A 21,900-nucleotide genomic window follows, 5' to 3' on the forward strand; every position below is an offset into this window, starting at 1 on the left:
TTATTCAGCAAGGATGCATTAAACTGATCAAAAGTCACAATAAGATTTACATTGTTATAAAAAAAAATCAACAGATAGAAAATAGAAGTTGTTTTGAATTGTAATAATATTACTGTTTTAATTGTATTATTGATCAAATAAATGCAACATTAAACAAATCTTACCAAACACATTTTACCCAAACTTTTGAACGGTTGTGTAGATTCAATATGGATCAATATCGATATCTTAATATCAGTGGGTATTTGATATGGTTCTGTTATATTGTGCAGTTCAATCAAGTCAGTTCTTGTGCAGATCATCTTTCTGCCCTCACGTCACCCAAACAACAAAAAAATCTGCAAAAATCAAAATATAAAATCTGCTTTCTTAAAATGAAAAAGAATGATGATTACACATTAATTGCAATTTCATTTTTGTTCATTAGATAACTGATATATTTGGTCAGGATTTGAACATGGGGGTGCTTACCAAAATACATTGGTGGCACATGATGCCCTCACCAAGTAGCTAGCAGGTGTTTCACCAGTGTGTTGACCAATCAGCATCAAGAACCACAACTATCCGTTTTACAACCAAAACATGAATTATCCTGTTTGTACACACAGCAGATCATGTCATGAAATGTCTTAATTAGTGTTTCTGCATTCTTTGTTTATCTCTGTCTTTCTTTTCCTTCCTCTGTCACACACAGTTTGTTGTCCCAGAAGCTGTGCTCAGTGTTAGCATTAGCTCCTTGGGTGTGTGGGCTTTGGGGAGTATGGAGCAGAGCAGTCATATTCATCTGGGTAATAGCGCTGGTGTGGTGCAGGGCCGGCGCTGTCTGGTGAGGGATGGCGCTGCTCGCTGCTTGCCTGACAACCATGAATCACACGCAGCTACTCTAGAGCCCCGCTCTGCCATAAAACAAAAGATGGAGATGAAAAATGCAGCAATTAAGTGATTTGATTTCTGCTCTGCCCCTCCTGTCCCCTACCGCCACACACATACACAAACCACACACACACAAAATCTCTCTCGAGCTCTTTTTATAACACATTACGCGCTAAACACACTCACATGGCTGAGAGCAGGGCCGTGGCTAAAACTCACAGTCTACACTATAGAGTATAGCCTTTGTATCTTTGTATTGTTTTTTTTGAACATTACACAACGTCATACAGTACAAATAACTTTCACAATTACTCACAATTAATCATTTCTTGAGCATTCTTTAACTGCAAACTAGCTCAACATGAATACTCCAACCAGCTTAGTGACAGTATTGTGCCATAATGGCAGTTTCCTAAGTTGTGTAATTAAGAAAGGCATTAACAGCTCTAGTGTTGGCCTCTGGGGGGCGATGAGCCTCAGCTAGGGCCATGATGGAGTGCATGAGGGCCGTGTGTACTCACTCAGCCCTGGCAACTTCATCCATCCTGGCCTGCTCCACGCCTCTGCCACGAGCACTTCCAAATCACCAACTAGGTAAACACCAAGCCAACACGATCCATCACTACACCCACGTATAAAGGCATGCTTGTGCACGCAAGCTGATATACACACTTTACTTATGATATTATTAATAAACACGACCATCAAATTAATGCCTATGAGTGTGCATTAATTTGGTATACAGATAAACGTCAATATATGCACAAACATATTAAATGGGGACTAATCAATTGATCATAATATATTTACTTTAATGCATTCACAATTTTCAATTTCATATTAATTTCTATATCACTCAAATTTTATTAAAATACACAGGAAATGCATTGAATTACACACACAAACAAGCATACATGCAGTGTATTTAAACTTGTGTTATACTGCGGTCCCTGCTCGTGTGATATTGCTTATTGTATGATATAAATATGAGGCAAAAACTCATACAGGGCACCAATATCTTGAAATTTAGGGCATAACTGCATTTATAGAGTTGTTGCCCTGCATCATATTTGTCAACAGTCAACTATATGAAATGTAAGATGACATACAGGTCTGGGGGCGGGGCCAGTCCGTTAACGGTGTTAAAATATTTTAAATTGCGTTATTTTAATTAATAAGTTTTAATACAAATAAATTTTAATTAATAAGTAATTAATTAAGTTAACACGATAAGCTGACAATCAACTTATATTCAAATATTTAAGACTTTTTATGTTCACCACCCTTAGAAAAATGGACTATTAATGAACTGCAGTAATTTGGAACAAATTATCCTGCCAAATAACATATTGCATTATAAATAAACATATTATCTCTTTCAATTAAACTTAACCCTGCAACACTCTCTGTTCTATTTCTATTTTATCTACTTGTTTACGTTTTATTTATTTAAAAAACAACCTTCTAACACTTGCACTCTCTATTCTATTTCTATTCTAACTACTTTTTATATAAAAAAAACTGACCTTCTAACACTAGCATTCTCTATTCTTTTGACTTGTTTTCAATTTTTTATTTTTTTTAAATTGACCCTCTAACACTAGCATTCTCTATTCTTTTTCTATTCTATCTACTTGTTTTCTTTTCATTTATTATTAAAAAACCTTACTTAGTGTACTACGTTAAACTAACCGAGACTTGTCACAGCACTTATATGTTATTGCTCTTTTGTTTGTTTTGATTGCTTCTATTGTCCTCAGTTGTAAGTCGCTTTGGATAAAAGCGTCTGCTAAATGATTAAATGTAAATGTGAATATAAATAAATATACACCTGAATGTCAACTCAAAATGCTCAAAGCTTAACTAATTTCTATAGGATAAAATTCACAATGTTATTGGTAATTATACTGCGAGAATACAATAATCACATCACTATTATTATTGGATTCTGCACTTGAATGTATTTTTTAACAATTAACATAAGATATTAAAATTTATGTTTTTCAAATTTTGTTAAAATATATTGGAAATGCGCTGAACTAAATGCAAATCTGCCATATTTTTTAGGACTTAATCATATATATAAAAAATTTACTTTTGGGTTTTTTTCCTATTTTTGAGGTTTTACAGTATGATTACTACTTTTTAAAATCAACAACAAAAAAATAACAAAATGAAACCATGAAACCATTATAATGTAAAATTAAATAAACATGTTAATGACACAAACATTTAATCAATATTATGTTCTGTTAAACATATTCAATTAATTGTATGCATTAACCTTAACAGCCCTAATTTTTTTATATCTGTATGTCTAGAAGTTATTGAAAGGCCACATGGGGTTTAAATCTACAGCCTTTCACTGTAGTGCCCTTAAGCATTGCACATAACCTCTAGTTGCCTCAGATTATGCCTGTACTGAATGCATTTAAAAAACAGCATCATCAAAACGACAAATTAGTAAACTAGTAATTATTGCATGAAATACAAAAGGAAACAATGGCAAGACTCTCTTTTCAACAATACGTACCACATGTAAACTGTCCACCCACAATTAAAAGCCTCAGTACATTAGTATGGGCTTTAGGCTATTACAGTAATTACGAGACAAATATTCCATTTGGAAGCGTAAAGACTTTGGTGTTTAGCTGTGTGTCATCTAATCCAATGGTCTTCACGTCAAGATCTGCCATTGCCTCTGATCAATGGTAATAACTTGATATTGGCTGAATTTTGCAGAGAGGTTGAAAGAGCCACAGAAACATCAATACAGTGAAAATGTTGTTCATGAGCAAAGATTTTTTTGCTTTCCCTAAACACGCAGCAAAACTTGAATGCAAACGCAGACACACACATACACACACATATATAGATTTAAGCACACTAACTCATGTTCACAAATGTGGCACACACAACAAAAAAAGAGTGTACCATATAAGAACATCAAATGAGACAAGTGCAATAGCCGTCTAAGAGCAGATTATGTCTTTAAAAGTTGATGCTGTTTCTGTCAGCCAGAGATTAGTACATCACAGATGTCTTATATTTCACTTGGAAAATACCAAGTAATGTTTATCAAACTCTTTGTGAATGTGTATGTGAGTTCTCAGCTTAATAGGCTCCTAATAAGACTATTTTGTTCAGATCCAGATTGAAAAGTGCCACCCTTCAAAAAGGACAGATTTCATATGCTCTGAAATGCTGTTCAGATGCTAATAAACTCCATTAGAAAGGCCGTAAAGGAATGAACAGCCACAAATCAGTGTGTGTGCATATGTGTGTGTGCATACACAGCGGGTAGATCTTGGTCAAACATTAAAGCTTCAAACACACTCTAAGCATGTACGTGAAATGTGTTAGAATGCAACCAAGTATGCACCACATTCTCAGCACTGCCACAAGGGTGCCATAGTAGCTATTCTTCTATGGTCAATTTTCTCCTTCAGGTCAAATTCGGACATGACGAAGCAGCAGTTTCAAGAGAATCTTGCTGAGTAAATTAAATCTAGTTAAACTATTAATTATATTTATAACTAGCTATCTGAATAATGACATTTTCATAGCACGGATATTAGGAGGTAATTCTAACACCCCTTGAGAACTGAGGTTTGTTACCTTAGCAGTAACAGAATGTTAAAGGGATAGGTCAGAATTTACTCATCCTAATAGTTCCAAACCTGTGTGATTTTAATTCTCCTGCAGAACACAAAAGATGATATTTTGAAAAATGCTGGAAACCAAACCGTTATGGTTACCATTAACTTCCATTTGTATAGACAAATAGCTAGGGAGCGAGGGGGGTGGGGGGCTGAGAGAATATCTCATTTTTTTGTTCTACAGAATAAACATACAGGTTTGTAATGACTTAAAGGGACATTTGATGCTTATCTGCTTACCCCAAGGCCATCCAAGATGTAGGCGACTTTGTTTCTTCAGTAGAACACAAACGAAGATTTTTAACTCAAACTGTTACAATCTGTCAGTCATATAATGTCAGTCAATGGTACCCACGGCTTTGAGAGAAAAAGAAAAAAAAAACATACACAGACAAAACCGGTAACACTTTAGAATAGGGAACACTAATTCACTATTAACTACGACTTTTCCCTCAATAAAGTCCTAATTTGCTGCTTATTAATAGTTAGTAAGGTAGTTGTTAAGTTTAGGTATTGGGTAGGATTAGGGATGTAGAATAAGGCATTAATATGTGTTTAATTAGTACTAATAAATGGCTAGTATTCTAGTAATATGCATGCTAATAAGCAACTAGTAAGAGACCCTAAAATAAAGTGTTACCACAAAACCAAATTAAACCCTGCGGATCGTGACGATACATTGAGGTCTTTAGACACGAAACAATCGGTCCGTGCAAGAAACTGAACAGTATTTATATCGGTTTTTACCTCTGATCTGCAGCCCGGTCCAACTGTCCTGAGCTCCTATCTCTCAAACGGACCATTGACACTCTATCTACAATCTCAATTAGGAGTGTCAATGGTCCATTTGAGAGATAGGTGGAGGTAATGCACTTATAAGTCTGCGATCCGCCGTAAAGCAAGAAGAAGAAGAAGACGCGTCACGCGCCGGCTGTTGTGAGAACGAGGTACCACTTGGACCGGGCGGCGGATCAGAGGTAAAAAAACGATATAAATACTGTTCAGTTTCTTACACAGACCGATCTTTTCGTGTCTAAAGACCTCAATGTATCGTCACGAGGTTTGGTTTTGGTTTTGTCTGTGTATGGTTTTTTTTCTCTCAAAGCCGTAGGTACCATTGACTGACATTATATGACTGACAGACTGCAATGGTTTGAGTTAAAGGAGTGGTTGACTGTTTTTTTTCTTGGCTTGATTGTGTTTATGGGGTGCAGTCTAACATGTGTTAATGCTTCATTTGTTAAAAAAACACATTATTTTTCACAAAATTTACCTTTATTCCACACCGTTCTGTCACTTCTCCCCTAAACACGCTGATCATTTCCTGCTTTTATGAAGCCCCTCCCTGAGAAATACACAATGGGCTCTGATTGGTTAGCTGGCCCAGTGTGTTGTGATTGGCTAAACCGCCTATAGAGCACGTTTTTTGTTTGTTGTTGTCTCATACTTTTAGATACGCTGTTATTTGTAAATGCTACTGCTTCTGTTAGCTTTTAATATACGGTTTTATTCTGATTAAAGCTTTAATACAGTACGGCAACAGCACGCGCGTCCATGTATAACGCTTCTCATAGCTACAGTATGTGAAAATAAGTGTATTCACCGAGCTGATAATCTGAATGAGAGCGAGAGAGAGCGAGAGAGAGCGAGAGAGAGAGAGAGAGAGAGAGAGAGATGCAGAGCAGGGCTATGCGAGCAACAGTATTAAGAACCGATGCTAGAACATTGGTTTTGAAACTTGTGAATCCATTAGAATCATTAGAAGACAGAATCACGATTTATATATAAATCGATTTTTACGTGCACCCGTAGTTTTCTCTTCCTCTTTTCTAAAGCAGCGCAGCATGGCCTCGCCCCCTTCGTTACATGTTCCCGAGGGCGGGGTTTATCTGGGTTCTTGACGTAACGGACCCGGGAAGCAGCTCGTTGTAGTCCCTTACCAGTCGTTTTTGTAGGCGTTAAACTTCCAGAATTTAAAAAGACGATATCTCCGTTTGCATTGAACTTTCAGCTTCGTAACTTTGCAGATATTGTTTATCCTCAAACAGCAACATTACACACTAACGTTAAAAAAGTTAAATCGCAATCAACCACCCCTTTAAAAATCTTTGTTTGTGTTCTACTGAAGAAACAAAGTCACCTACATCTTGGATACCCCCAGGGCAGATAAACATCAAATTTGAATTTTTGGGTGAACTATCTCTTTAAGGATGAGTAAATGATGACAAATTGATTTTTTTGGTTAACTGTCCCTTTTAGAACTGTCCCTTTTTTGGTGAAATGTCCCTGTTTAGAAATGTCTGAATAGCAGTGGTTGGCAAAGCATTCACATCTGCAGAGTATTTTTCTCCCTTTGCTCACTTTATTTTATTTTATTTTATTATTATTTTTATTTTTTTGCTAAACCAGCGGTCAGCAAGCTTTTTGACATAAGGTGCCATTTTGTATTTTTCTTGTTCATTATTGTTCCAAATTGGTTTGTAAATATGAGGGAAATTAACATTTATAAAATAAACAACTAAATAAACTAAATTTATTTAATATTAATCTCTTTCTCTTTTATAGCTTGCATGCCAATCATTGCCCCAGATGTCATGCAGATAAAGGTTGCAACCCCTGGTCTAAACAAAAAACAATAACCATCCATGTATTTTTATGCAACGTTTTGGCCATTTCAATAAATAGATGAATACTTAAAAAGTTTCTTCCAAAACTTGCATAAAAAGTTCTTTTTTTTTTTTTTTAGATAAATATTTTTATTTGTAAGAAGACATGCACATAATCTAAATTCCTATACACGCATAAAAAGTAACATTACTTTTATTTCAATCACTATCAAAACTGAAATAAGTCACTTATTTCATTTAATGAAATAGCCACAGTGGCATCCACAGTTACTATTTCTATTATGTGTCAATTTACCTGCCCATTGGCATTTGATTAAAATGCAACTTTATTCGCAAACTGTTTTGTTGTATTCAGATTTTTCACAAGAATTAAATTCACAACTTGCATGGAAACATATCTAGTGATGGATTGCATACCTGTTATGTTATGGCTAGTTTGCAGGTAAAAGAAGCCAGTTCTAGATCAGATCACAGGTAGAGCAACATCCACCAAGAGTTCAGCCAATGTACTATTAAAACCATTCCTGCAGGGGAGAGAACAGCCAGCATTAATGAGGAGGAGGAGGAGGAGGAGAAGGAACAACAGGAAATGGTGAGTGTGTGCTCTTCCTGTTCACAGGCCACAGAGGTGAAAAGAATGAACCTGTTGGTTGATAAAAAGGGTGATGTCACTGAATTAGAGATGATTTGAGTTCAAACACACAGCCGAAATGCATAATTCACACACTCATACATGCCGGCGCTGCCCACACACGAGCAAGATTTGTCTCAACACTACAACCACCCATATACACACACACACAAATACGCACTCCAATGAATGCACCCAAGTGGCGGTCCCCTCAAAGTAGCGGTATGAGTAGAGAATGGAGTAAATTAGCCAGTATGTGTGACTGGAGCGCTCCAGAAATAGCCAGGGTAATGTATTCTCATAGCGGCCGGTGCTTTGCACAATGGTGCCCTTAATAATACAGTTCATTTCTGCTGAAATAAATAAGGGCTCCATTTCCATCTTATTTCATGCAAATGATGGCAGCCCAAACAGGTAGAGGGAGTACTCTGTCTGTCTGTGTATATGTGTGTGTGTGTGTGTGTGTGTGTGTGTGAGAGAGAGAGAGCAGTGAAGGGGGGTGTCATAGTGTTGGGATGCATTCAAATGAGCTCCAGGCCCCTAGAGTGTGGCAATGACTCCCACGCCACCTTGCCAGTCGCTGACACACACTCGCGCACAGTCGATATGGCCGCCGTTACACGCACTGCAGTGCTGCCAATATCAATTTTCTTGAATGCTCCTCAGGAGAACAGCACACGGAGGAAGACAAAGAACGCTGTGTCTCTTTTTCCTTTGCTCCATGATAAACAATCATATAGAAAACTGCATTTAGTGTGCTATGTAAGCAGTGGAGATGGAAGCGCACTGTGACACTGTGGTGACACAACATCTGAAAAATGCAGTCCTCCGAGGGCAGTTCTTTAACCCTTTAGAGCAGGTAAAGTCAAGATGAAACGGCGGTCACAACTCATTTTACTTCCATTAATGTGATGTTTTTCTGACAGGATGTTCAATGAGGGGGAATAGGGCCTTGATTTTATACACTGGGAATTAATTGGATCATAAAAAGTGGTGTCTGTATGACAGGTCTCTGCGTGACTTTTTTTTTAAATTATTATTATTAGTATTATTATGAACATTTGAGGGAAGGTTACAAATACAATTTTGAAAATCAAGATTTAAATATATATGAAAAATATGGAAAAACATATATATATATAAATATGAATATATTATGAAATTTGAAGAAATATTGAACAAAATATATATTTTGCAAAACATATTCGTTTTTTAATGTTAGGACTGTAAAGTTTACAAAAGATAATTCTGGAGAAAAAAACATTTTGGAAAAAAAAATTACAGGGGAAGATTACAAGGGAAGATTACAAAAACCATTTTAAAATAAAGCAATTTTGAAAAATATTTTTATTTTGAATGAAAAGGGCAATATTATTAACTCAATTTTTCAAAAATCACGAATTGTATAAAATTTTTCATTTTATTTAATTATGATTAAAAAAAATAAATTCAATGAAATACAATTGTGAACTATAAAATTATTCACAAACTGAGCAGAAACATCCAGGAACAATTTTAATTTTATGTTGATGTTAATTATATATATATAACAGTTTTTCACCCATACTACCACCCAGCACTATTTCTGTAATCTGAAGTATTTCTGAGTGAAACATATTTATATATTTTTTTAAAAACACACACACATATACATACATACATATATGTACATATATGAGTGCGGATTACATAATCAGATTCCAAAAATTAAGCACTTGTAATTAGATTAAATTACATTTTAAAATACTCATAATCAGACTGCAGTTACTTTTTTATAGATTACATGATTACATGTTATTTACACAATAGCAATAAATTATTCATCATTTATTGATTCTTCCTAACTTTTATTTTTCATCTTTTAAATTTTCCTGTCTAAAATAGCCTATTGCTTATATACATTCAGAAAGTCTTCAAGTTTTGTGGACAGTCACACAAATATCAGTCATTAGTCAGTGGAACAACAAATGGAATATATGTTATTACTCTTTGTATTTTTATATGGTACAAGATCGTACTATTTAAAGCAATTTGATGAACGATTTAGGTCAAAAGTAATCAAAAAGTAGTTCAAAAAGTAGTCTAACTATATTACCTAAAATGTGTAATGTAATGGATTATTAATGTGTAATATATATATACACACACACACATACACATATACATACAGACACACACACACACACACACACACACACCGAATGTGTGACCGAATGTGTTTTACTAATGTGTATAATACTTGGAATGTATCCCTGGCAACTTAAGAATGGAGAGGCGGTTGTAACATCAAACAACGTGAGTTTCAGCAGAGCATGCATGTTAAGGCTTTTACACAGCAGAAATAAACATGACAACAGCCACTATAGATTATATAAGATAATAAACACACGATTACGATAGGATATGGTTTCTATGTGATTTTGTATGTGACTGTGATTAATCATGATTAATCGCAAATTTAAAATACTAGGATTTACCTGTGAATATGATGAAAAAGAAATGCATGACAAACTAGTTTAAGGAAACAGAACCTTTCACACTTCTGCCAGGTATGAGACATAATCCTTATTATTCTTTTATCATTATTCTTTTGGGGGGGTTTTTTTCAGCCATTATCTGCCTTTAAACTGGCAATAGAACGTTTACCAAGCCACATCGATTCAATCCCAGTATACATTTACCCCACTATCATCAAAAGTATTTCTAAATAAATACAACAAAACATTTTCTTGCGACCTTACATGAAGCATTATGACAAAATGCATTATTATGAAGAAGAATTGGACCTGTTCTGCAGGTGCATTAGAGCTAACATTAGCATCATGCTACATAAAACAATTCATGAGATTAATATATACACTTTTCCTCAGAACGCACTTCAAACCACCATCGAGTGTTTGTAATAACTTCCTTTTACGATCACAAATATGCTATTTATAGCCTTTTATATCTCTGCAAAAATTAGCATAGATGTACACATTCAACTCAAGAAAATCACATAGAAACCATATCCTATCGTAATCGTGTGTTTATTATCTTATATAATCTATAGTGGCTGTTGTCATGTTTATTTCTGCTGTGTAAAAGCCTTAACATGTATGCTCTGCTGAAACTCACTTTGTTTGATGTTACAACCGCCTCTCCATTCTTAAGTGGCCAGGGATACATTCCAAATATAATACACATTAGTAAAAGGATCATTTTTAATTTTTATTTGTAAATATATAGGCTGTACACTTCGGGCGGCCGCGGTACATTATAAAAGTAGCCCAAAAAACCGCAACCCACAGCTCTGTAATTTTTTCCCGCGACTGTATTTTCAAAATAGCCCACTTGTGCCGCTACTCTGGCAACACTGGTTCACTGTAGTCACATCACACAGTGGTAGATAACCTTCCACGCTGCGATGACGGGAAGAAGTTGGGGTCAAACCTTGTCAAGCAATTAATTTGCTTAAAAAAAAATATTAATGTGTTAAAATGTTTTGATTAATCGCATGCGTTAACGCCTTAACGTTGACACCCCTAATATATATATAAAATTTAAATACAGCTTCAAAAATCCTTTGAGAAAGTGGATGGATCTTAAGAAGTTTCTACTGAATAAATCATCTATGATTGGAGGGGAGTGGGTTAAAAAAAATGTCATCTGAAAACGAAAGTCATTTCAAAGGTGGAGCAAGTCAGTAGCTACATTTTGATACACAGAATATGCATTAAGGAAGTTAATAGGTTCAAATTTGAATTCATATTAACTTTAAGGCAAGTTAGGAACTAAAAATACACAGCGAGTTGTTTAGCACCTACACTAAACAGCTTAGTTCGCTACATTTAAAAGAGTTAATGACTCATTCTCAGGCTCCACTATCTGTTTAAACCTTTCAGCTTCAAGATTCAGAAACTCTACAACCTTACTTCTTTAAACACCACTTCTCTCTCTCTCTCTCTCTCTCTCTCTCCCTAGTGTGACTTACAGCAGGCACGGGCTGCATAAGATTAGATCATAAATTACCCGCCCAGAGATCTGCATCTCTTCCTCATCTCTCACTACATCCCCACACCTCACGCCCCCTCCCTGTTCTTCTCTCCACCCTACGTGCCCCTCTCCTGCTTTCATCTTTCATTACAGTGCAGTGTCCAAGGTTGCAGGGCTGGCGTGTGACTGTATCATCCGCAGAGCTGCAGAGAGTAAAGCGGACAGAGCAGGTCTGCTTGACTGAATAAACCCCTCGCCCGGACTTCAAGCTGCAGGTGTGCAGATGCAGCCGCCCGCTGCGTCCAAAGAAATGATGTGAGGTGCAAGGTGTGTCACGGGTCCATCACACAGGACTTCCCACCACATACACACATGCAATCAGCGGTCGCATGGGCTCCGTGTCCAAGCCAGTCTGCGTTTAAATTGAACTGACCCCTCCTGGCCCGATGCCCCTTCTCTCAGTGTCTCTCTCTCTCTGCGTGAAATCAGATTTGTGCACGGCGCTGGCTGGTGTCTGTCGAACAGTAAGGTGATTTATCAGGAATGCAAAGAGCATGCAGAAACAATCTTTATTGCATCCATTTCCTGCTTGTCAGCCGGGATCATGTTGGCTGTTCATTAAAGGGCCGGTACGGCACGGTGCCGGCGCAGAGCAGGTGAGAAGAATGTGTCTCGATGGCGTGATAGATTGGCTGCTCCCCTGCCGTGACAGCAGCTGGATGGATTAAACAGCAGGGGGGAGGAAGGAGGAGAGAACAGAGGGGGGAAAAAATGCTGACTCCGACGCTCACCCCGTCACAAGAATTTTTACGTGGCCAGTGAGTGTCATTCCCTCCAAAACACAACACAGCCAATGAGCTGTGAAAGCACGCGTGAATGTACACAATCACACTTCAGTGATGTAGTCTGTAGGTTCTAATCGTTTATTGGTGAATTATCATAATTTGTACTTCTGTCTTGTTTTCCAGTAAAAATATCTATTTCCCTAAACAAGATAAATTTACTTCAGATGCAAAACAACAAGATAAATTTACTTGCGATTTTACTTGAAAATTGTGCAAGAAAACTTTTGTCCAAAGAAAATACAATGGTATTATACTCACAAAATTTTAATTTTAAGAGAAATATATTCTTAATACGTATCAGTTCATGAGATGTTTGGGTCAGTAATGTGATCAAAAATACAAAATTAAAGTAATATTGTATTTTTTTTAATTACAGTTTAAAATCACAGTTTTCTATTTAATATAGCCTATTATAAAATGTCATTTATTCCTGTGATTTAATTTTTAGCAGCCAGTAGTCACATGATCTTTCAGAAATCTCTCTAGTATGCGGATTTGGAGCTCAAGAAATGTTTCTTATTATTTTCAATGTTGAAAAATGGTTGTCCTTCTTTAAACCCGGTTCACACTGTGCGATTTTGGCCACGACTTGGTCGTCTGAGACAAATTTAGAAAATCCTAAAAGATTCCTGTAATCCTAGGCTAAAATCCGTAGTCTTTGATCGCTGGTTTGACATGTTCACCGACAGCCGATTAATGGCTGTTGCGATCAAATTTCACCTCCGACGAAATTCTGGCAGTGTCAGAAGATTTGGCGCACAGTCCTGCAGTGTGACTACCCCTACGATGAATGTCAAATTGTCTCAGTTTTTCAAGACAAGCTATTAACAGAATTAATGCTAGAGAATTATTTTACTGGTTGCGCCGCTGTTTTCATGTGGGTGTGTAGAGCATACACTATTGTTCTTAAATACGCTGTTCATATTAGGGATGTGCCCGAAGCCGAGTACCTTATTCGGAAAGGCACGGATAATGTCTTCAAAACGAATAACGGATTTATCCGAATAACCGAAAAAATACTCGGCAGACACAATCACGAGTTTGTTGGAACAGCACTACATTAGTGAGGTCTGCGGTTGTTAAGATTTGTGCAATAATAATTGCTTTGATCGCGTTTGACACAGTTTCGTACAGATAATATCATGGTGATCATTGCGTTTGTCTAACAAATGTGGTCTCCTCAGCAATAAACTATCCGCGCGTTCCTTTTTTGATTGCTGCTGTCAGTGCCGGCGAAGCAATGTTGCCAGATATTGCTACAAAAAACAAACACAATAAGCTCCTGAAAAATGCACCAAAATAAGTTTAAATCTTGTATTTTGCAAATAGGAAAAGGAATCTCTAACCTCCACCTTCATCCTCCCACTTTATTAATGCCCTAATTACTTTATTAACGCTGTTACATTAAGTATTAAAACAAGTCCAGCGACGCTTAAAATAACTAGATCTGGCAACATGACGGAGCGGAGTGGAGGCTGCACTTGCGCCAAGCTCCTTCACTCCTGCGTTTCGCAGCTGCTGCGAGTCAGCCACATGCATTTATTCAGCAACATGATTTTAAATAATTTTTCATAAGGTTTTCAAATTTTATTTTTGAACATGAAACATTTACGGAGGTCTGGACCTCATAGCTGGCTATGGGCCTGGATGTGTGTAAAGTGAATGAGTGTAAAAACGCATTACATTTAATTACACAAGACAAAGAAAAGCAATGTTTGATCAAGGCTTTTGGAGGGACCAAATTATTTGTTGCGCTCTGTTGATAAAAAAAAACTCGTAAATGATCACAGACTCCCGCAACACATGATCTAAGTTACTTAAAGTTCAAGCAAGCTTTATTGTCATTCTGCTATGATAGGCTACTGAACACTTTCTTTCCATTTCTATTTCTTTTTTTTTTTTTTTTTCTACTAAAGCTCTTATTTAAGATTATGGATGCGTGTCTCTTGTCAAATTTGTACACAAAGTTTCACTGGAAAATAAGAAGAATAAAGTTATTTTTCTTTTTTGATAAAGTTTTAAATAGAAGATATTTACAGTTATAATTTTAATAAAAAAATAATAGTTTCTTTAGTTATACAAGGCATATTTGTTAAATGAAAACTAGGAATTGAACAGATTTGCATTAAAAATGGTATTTTCATGTAATTTGACGAACTTCCGGTTTAAGCCACGCCCACTTCCGAATCTATCCAGATACAAATAATTTTGAGATTGTCACAGATACAGATACAGATACAAATAATGGCTCCGCTGCACACCCCTAGTTCATATACTTTTCATGATAGCCAACATTTCAGTCCCGCATGCAATGCAGTTTGCAGTCACTGGACGTGTATAGGTTGATAATGTAAAACTCTGGACAAGTTTTCTTGCGCACACTCGTCTTGACTGTCGTACAGTCTGACATTAATGACAATTGAGTGTGACATGATCATCATGTTCGTACAGTCTGACAATTCTAAAGGACTTTTTTTTTTTTTTAAATCGCACAATGTGAGCCCGGATTTAATATTTTTGGAAACTGTGATTTTTATTATTTTTTTTCTGGATTTATGATCAGAAAGATCAAAAACAAGAATTTATTTGAAATATAACTTTTTTGTAACATTATAAATCTCTTTACTTTCACCTTGCTGAATAACAGTATTGATCTCTTAATATACATATATATATATATATATATATATATATATATATATATATATGATTTCTAGGTTTCTTTGATTTCTATATATATATATATATATATATATATATATATATATATATATGATTTCTAGGTTTCTTTGATTTCTATATATATATATATATATATATATATATATATATATATATATATATATATATATATATATATATATATATATATATACACACATATATACACACACACATAATCTTACTGATCCCAAACTTCTGAACCAAAAATAAAAAATAGCAACATCCTAGCAACCAACCATAACCTCCTAGAAACTGAAACATGGAAAAAAAGAAAAGAAAAAAACAATATAATAATAATATAATCCCAGAACACCTTAGAATTTGCAGAGCAACACATAGTTACAATAAATGTTATAATTCATGATTTCTTAATCATATGACTAAACAATTACAAATTTCACAAATTCATGAAATCAACACAACATTCTATGGAACACATTATAACATGCAGTATTCTTAACTGATTCCTTACATCCCTGTCAGTGTTAGAATCACCACCCCATTTGCCTACATGTGTCAGTGACTTAGTGTTACCTCCAAAGTGCACATACACAGAAACGTGTATCAAACATTGGACTGTCTGTTCTGATTAAACCATTTGTCTTTAGCTGCTATTTTGTTCGGGCTTTGCAACAGAAGATCTGAAAGAAAAGATAATCCTACTTTGTCTTCCAGTGTCATATCCCGAAGGGCGGAGGTTAGCTTAAGACGACACACCTCCCACTGACACCACTGAGTCTCTGCGCGGGTGTCTTTGTGTGTACCAATCCTGTTCTGAATCATGATTTGCAGCTAAGAGATGTACGGCACAGACACGCAGTGACAGCACGGTAGCAAATCAATACAAGCATGTGTGTGTGTGTGTGTGTGTGTCAGGGGTGTTTTCTCAGAGAGGGAAAGGGAAACAGACTCCCCCTTTCCCTCAGGACAAAAATAATTAATATAAATAATATATAAATAAAAAAATACAATTCTACAGCGACACCGCTGGATAAAGTTTCGGAGAGAGGCAGATTACCTTGAGCTCACTGTACAGGCAAAAAGTCACATGACAGGAAGCCTCCTTATGACTATCAATGAGTCATATGCAACCAGTCCGGCCTGAATGGGTCAAACTGAAAATGAACAGAATAATTACAACATTTATTTTGTAATCATTTAAATAATTACAACACAGCTCACCTGGACATCATCCATGTTGGTCATATAAAAATGACATTGTTTTTTTATAGTATGTTAATATAGAAAATATATTATTGGTTGTTTGTTGATAAGTGTAAGGGAAATGGTGTTCTATACTGGGCTAAATCCAAAATTCCACTACACCCCACTGATGTGTGTTTGTGAGATTTCTTACCACACAAACATTGTGAAACAAAAAAAATGCCTTGCTCTCTCTCTAACCATTAGCTGATTAATCTGTTCATTAATCTATCCCTTGTGCATAAAATTATGATGTGTAACAATACACAATTGCAACAGTAATGAGCGTCACTAGTTATTAAAGTAAGAATTGTTTTGATTTTCCTTTTCATTTTAACTTGAAATGACACAATTGCCAAAAGCTTATTAAATTACCAGCTTATTCATATGTATGAATACACTCACCTCTTCCAATAGGAAAAGGACTTGAAGTCAATATCGTATTGACATCATATCAAATCAGATCAATATCAAATTCAAGACATAATAGACCAAGTGATGGAAAAATTGAAGCTGTATACAAACAAACAATCACTTCACACACACACACACACACACACACAGAGAGACAGAAAGACATTCGCATGCACACACACTCACACTCTTTACAAACATTCTCACTTGCACACAGACACACATTAGAACATTTACCCGAGAGACACACAAGCCTCTATAACCATGTGCATGCTGATTTCCCTGTCAAACACACACAATTATCATTTAAAATATATGGTTAAAAATTTATTTAAAATAATAATTTGTACCATTTTACAGTCTGTAAGAAATATGGACTCTAAAATAAAGACAAATGGTCAGACAGACAAGACAAGACAGACAGACAGATAGATAGACAGATTAAACCAACCCATCTTAAATGCTAAAATAAACATTGTAATATTAAAATATATATATATATATATATATATAATAAGAAGAACAAAGAATGTCAAATGTACGTAATGATAGCATTAAAATACATAACTACTTTAATCATTTACACCTTCCGACAAAAATCATGATTTAAAATCTAATATTTTTCACCATATATGGTTCCAGTTAACCAATTAACAGGTTTTAACGGTAGCATTTTTAGGATAATTTTTCTGTTAAAATTGCAAAAAAATTTTTACACATTAGCACATGTGTACACACTCACACACCTGCACCTGACGCATCGCCTCGCTTCACACGTATATGCGAGCGCACATACTCAAGGGGCAGGTAAATTTGATTGAGTCAGAGGAACGTGGAACAGTTTTGGTTCTTGATTACATTAGACGGAAAAGAGAGGGATGGAGGAAGAAAAGGATCGAGAGTGGCCAGCGCAGGGAAAATAATATATTTCATTGTGATATCAAAATCAATAAGCATCGACTGAAAGGTGGCTAAAGGTGATGTGTGTGTACATGATCCTTCAGGCTCCAAAGACTTGCTGTCAAACGGCCCTGGAGGAGGAGAAGGGAAAAAAACGGGGCGAGCGATGCAGAAAGAGAGTGAAACAGGTAAATAGAAAGGGGAAGGGGAAAAGGAAAAGGTGGCAGAGAGCAAATGAGAGTGTAAAAGGAGGGAACAGGGAGGGAGGACAGAGAAAAAGAGAGAGACGCGCAGAATTCCCGCCTGGTGGAATCAATACAGCGAGGTGGAGTAGAGCACAATAGCTCCAGCCCCAGATGAGGTGTCCAGTGAAGCAGGTCTAATGCTGCCCCCCACCTCCCTCCCCTCACTCCCTCCGTAGCCCCCGACCCGTTTAGTATGCAGAGCTACCGACGCACCCCCCGCAACCCCATTGGTCCTCTGCCCGCATGCTACTCCGCCACACACGCAGTCACTTCCACCAGGAAAACATCTCTTGTGGAGCAGAATTCCTCTGCTCTTCACTGGCAATGTGCGCGCGCACACACACACACACACACACACTCGCATTCCAGCTGAAAACACAAAAGCAAACACACACACATACTCCTCCGTTTTTATCAGCACTTGAGAGTACCCAGGCCTCAATTAGTTCTTGATGAATGAGCCCATAAGATGCTGCTTTCTCATTTCCCCCCGTAGCTTGATATTCCAGCAGCCATTATGGGCACAGCTCTCATTGTACTGTGAGTGAGAGGAGATCAGGCTGACTGAAATGTACCTTCACTCAAGCAGAGACACACACAGAGAGAGAGAGAGATAAATGGAGGAAGAAAAACTCTTGTTCTAGTATTTTTTTTTTTTAGCTCTTTTGATTCTTCAAACTATCCCTTTATATAATTATTTATTTCTCCTTTTCCAAAATCCTTTCCGAAAACCTTTTGTAACTTACAAGTAACAATACAAGATTGATGTGTGTGAATACCTAAATCTCTGAAATGAAATGGTCAAAAACAAGCTGTTCAGCACATATCTATAGAAATTCATAGCTGTCAGTTAACCAATCTCACTATAACATGTTCCTAATCCAATATATTATATTATATATTATACCCTGGACCACAAAACCAGTCATAAGGGTCAATTTTTCGAAACTGAGATTTATACATCATCTAAAAGGTGAATAAATAAACTTTCCATTGATGTATGGTTTGTTAGGATAGGACAATATTTGGTCGAGATATAACTATTTGAAAATCTGGAATCTGAGGGTGCAGAAAAATCGAAATATTGAGAAAACTGAGTCCTTAGCAATGCATATTACTAATGAAAAATTAAGTTTTGATATATTTATGGTAGGAAATTCACAAAATATCTTCATGGGACATGATCTTTACTTAATATCCTAATGATTTTTGGCATAAAATAAATTTTTTTCATTTTGACCCATACAATGTATTTTTGGATATTGCTACAAATATACCCGTGCTACTTTTTTTGACTGGTTTTGTGATGCAGGGTCACATATATGGTTCCAGTTAACCAATGAACAAGTTTTGATTCTTCAAAATATCTCTTTATATAATTATTTAATTTTCCTTATCTGAAATTCTTCCAGAAAACATCTTCAAATCACAGTACAGGATTGATGTGTGTGGATGCCTAACTCTCTGAGAGTGGTCACATGGTCAAAACAAGCTTTTCAGCACATATCTACAGTAATTTAAATGGTCGCTGAGAATTTTATAGCAGGACAAATTTCAGAAAATGAAGAACGGAGGTTTTGCATTAGCAGAGCCGAGAGCTCAGAACAATCTCACTATCTGACATTCTTTAATCCAGTGTATAATATTGCCTTTAGCTAGATTTATGCATCTCTGAACTTTAATTTGGACAGTTGAGGTTACTCTGGGTCCAAAATTAACGTGTGTCATGAGACTCAAAAAGCTTTGGTGTAAACCATTTGAAGGTTGACTTGTATGAATGTTGCAGAAATTCACCTTTAAATGACATTCTATATGATGTGAACTAGACCAGAGATACAAATGGTTTACCTAAGAACAACTAGCTTGTTTAGAAGGAGTTCATTGGCTGGCATAATTCAAAGACAAAAATACAAAACAAAATCAAGTTGGTGATTACAACAAGTGTAAAGGAATATATAAACTACAGTGTTTTAATGAAATAATGCAAGTAGAGTTTCATGGCACGTAAATATTTAAGAGGAAAAATGTCTAATTCCTTGATATCTGCCAGCAGGTTTCATGGACTGGTTCATTATTTATTATGTATGACTGAAAACATTCCTGAAGCACCTTCACCCATTTCACAAACATTTTAATTGATCTTCCATCTATCGCTCTCTCTCTTTCTCTAATGTGTTCACTTGAATGCAGGCATCTTTTAAAACACCTTATTTTTCACCTTTTTTCGCACAAAACATCTTTCACACATAGTGTTTCTGTCACAGAACAACACATGCCAAACAATCCTTAACTTTCACTGCATTTCTGGTTGAGATCCCTTCATAAAATGCTTCACAGAACGGTCAAAACTGAGTGAGGTGTAAGAAGTAATGAGCATTAGGTGATAATGTTACTTATTTTATTTATTATATATATTATTTAAATAAATAATTAGCAATATTTTTAATTTAATATATTTATTATGTGTCATACATGCAGTGACATGACAAATGTTTCAAAAACTAAAAATGAACCTGAATGCTTTATTTGCGGCGAATAAATTAACAGAATTTTGAGCTAATAAACTTAGCCCATATATCACTGGCTATAGAATAAACACTTGTCCAAAGCAAAAAAAATGTATTTCTAATATTAAAATAAGCCTTTAAGACAAGCACAGCGCTTCCACTTCTAAAGAGAGAAAGTCTCAGTCATCACTTTTCATAAAATGTAATATGTTACATATACTTATAATGGGTAACTCAGTATTGTAACACCCAGATCAGAAACGTACTAACTCTATGTGGGTGACCATTCACCAGTACAGCAGCACTAATAAACAGTGCACTTAAGAGTTCGACAAGAAGGGGGGGCTGTCTGTCTTCACTCTTGAGCAGAGCTCCAAAATAAACCTCACGCAGAGAAAGACAGAGAGAGAGAGCGAGAGAGAGAGACACATTAGTCCGCACCTACTCTCTGAACTAATACAATAGCTGCACAACACAGAGGGACAAAAGGGACCTCGCTTGAAATGCCAGCCTTCAATATGCACCCAGCCAATCTGATATTTAACACGAGTGTTTGGAGATTTATTTTTGTTTTTGTGCGCTGTTGTTGATCAGATGAAGTGGAAGGAAAGAGAGAGAATGAGAAAGAGAGAAAGAGAGAGAGAGAGAGAGCACAGATGAGTCTAACTAAACACAATAGATAAATACGGCGCAGCAGGGGAGCTGCTGTCAGGGGAGCAGTGCTGCTTTGTAGTGGAGAAGAAAAGATCTCTGGCAGATGAATGGATCTAGCGTCCAGCGGCGGGACTGACCCGGGGGAATCCACAGCCTCACCCACCCACTGAGGGGGCTCATGCTGGGGGAGGTAGGAGCAGTGAGTGCCCCCCACCTCTGCGACGCACATTCATACTTCACAATGTATACAAATACACAAATATGCAAAATCTAATGAAACCTAACGAGCTCTGAAAAACCGCATCAAGTAGCTCAGTGGAAGGGGAAGGCAAGTAATTTAAATGTTCCACTGTTTAGCTGCAGACCGAAAGGAGCTGTACAACATCAACCAATGTTGTTATCTAATATATAAGTTTAACATACTGTTCAGACTAACAAGTAATCCCATCCCAAACTAATAACAATAATAATAATAATAATAATAATAATAATAATTATTATTATTATTATTATTATATTAACAATAATAATATTACTACCATTAACCACTTATCACGTTTTACTTAAAAATAAATTATTATTGTATTTAAAAATATTAAATATTAATAAAATTTACTCGTAATAATAATCATTACCATGATCA

At 36.1% G+C, this 21,900-nt stretch overlaps 1 long non-coding RNA gene across 1 annotated transcript; it reads right to left on the reverse strand.

Annotated features, from left to right (window-relative positions):
• Nucleotides 1-202: 202 nt before the first annotated feature.
• Nucleotides 203-16,441, reverse strand: LOC131522545 (uncharacterized). Its single transcript, XR_009266555.1, has 4 exons — nucleotides 16,353-16,441; nucleotides 7,577-7,683; nucleotides 1,395-1,463; nucleotides 203-896 (listed from the first exon to the last, which is right to left on the reverse strand). It is a non-coding gene; the product is annotated as an uncharacterized LOC131522545 (long non-coding RNA).
• Nucleotides 16,442-21,900: the final 5,459 nt, after the last annotated feature.

This window comes from Onychostoma macrolepis, chromosome 16 (genome assembly GCF_012432095.1).
Source record: "Onychostoma macrolepis isolate SWU-2019 chromosome 16, ASM1243209v1, whole genome shotgun sequence".
Classification (NCBI taxonomy): domain Eukaryota; kingdom Metazoa; phylum Chordata; class Actinopteri; order Cypriniformes; family Cyprinidae; genus Onychostoma; species Onychostoma macrolepis.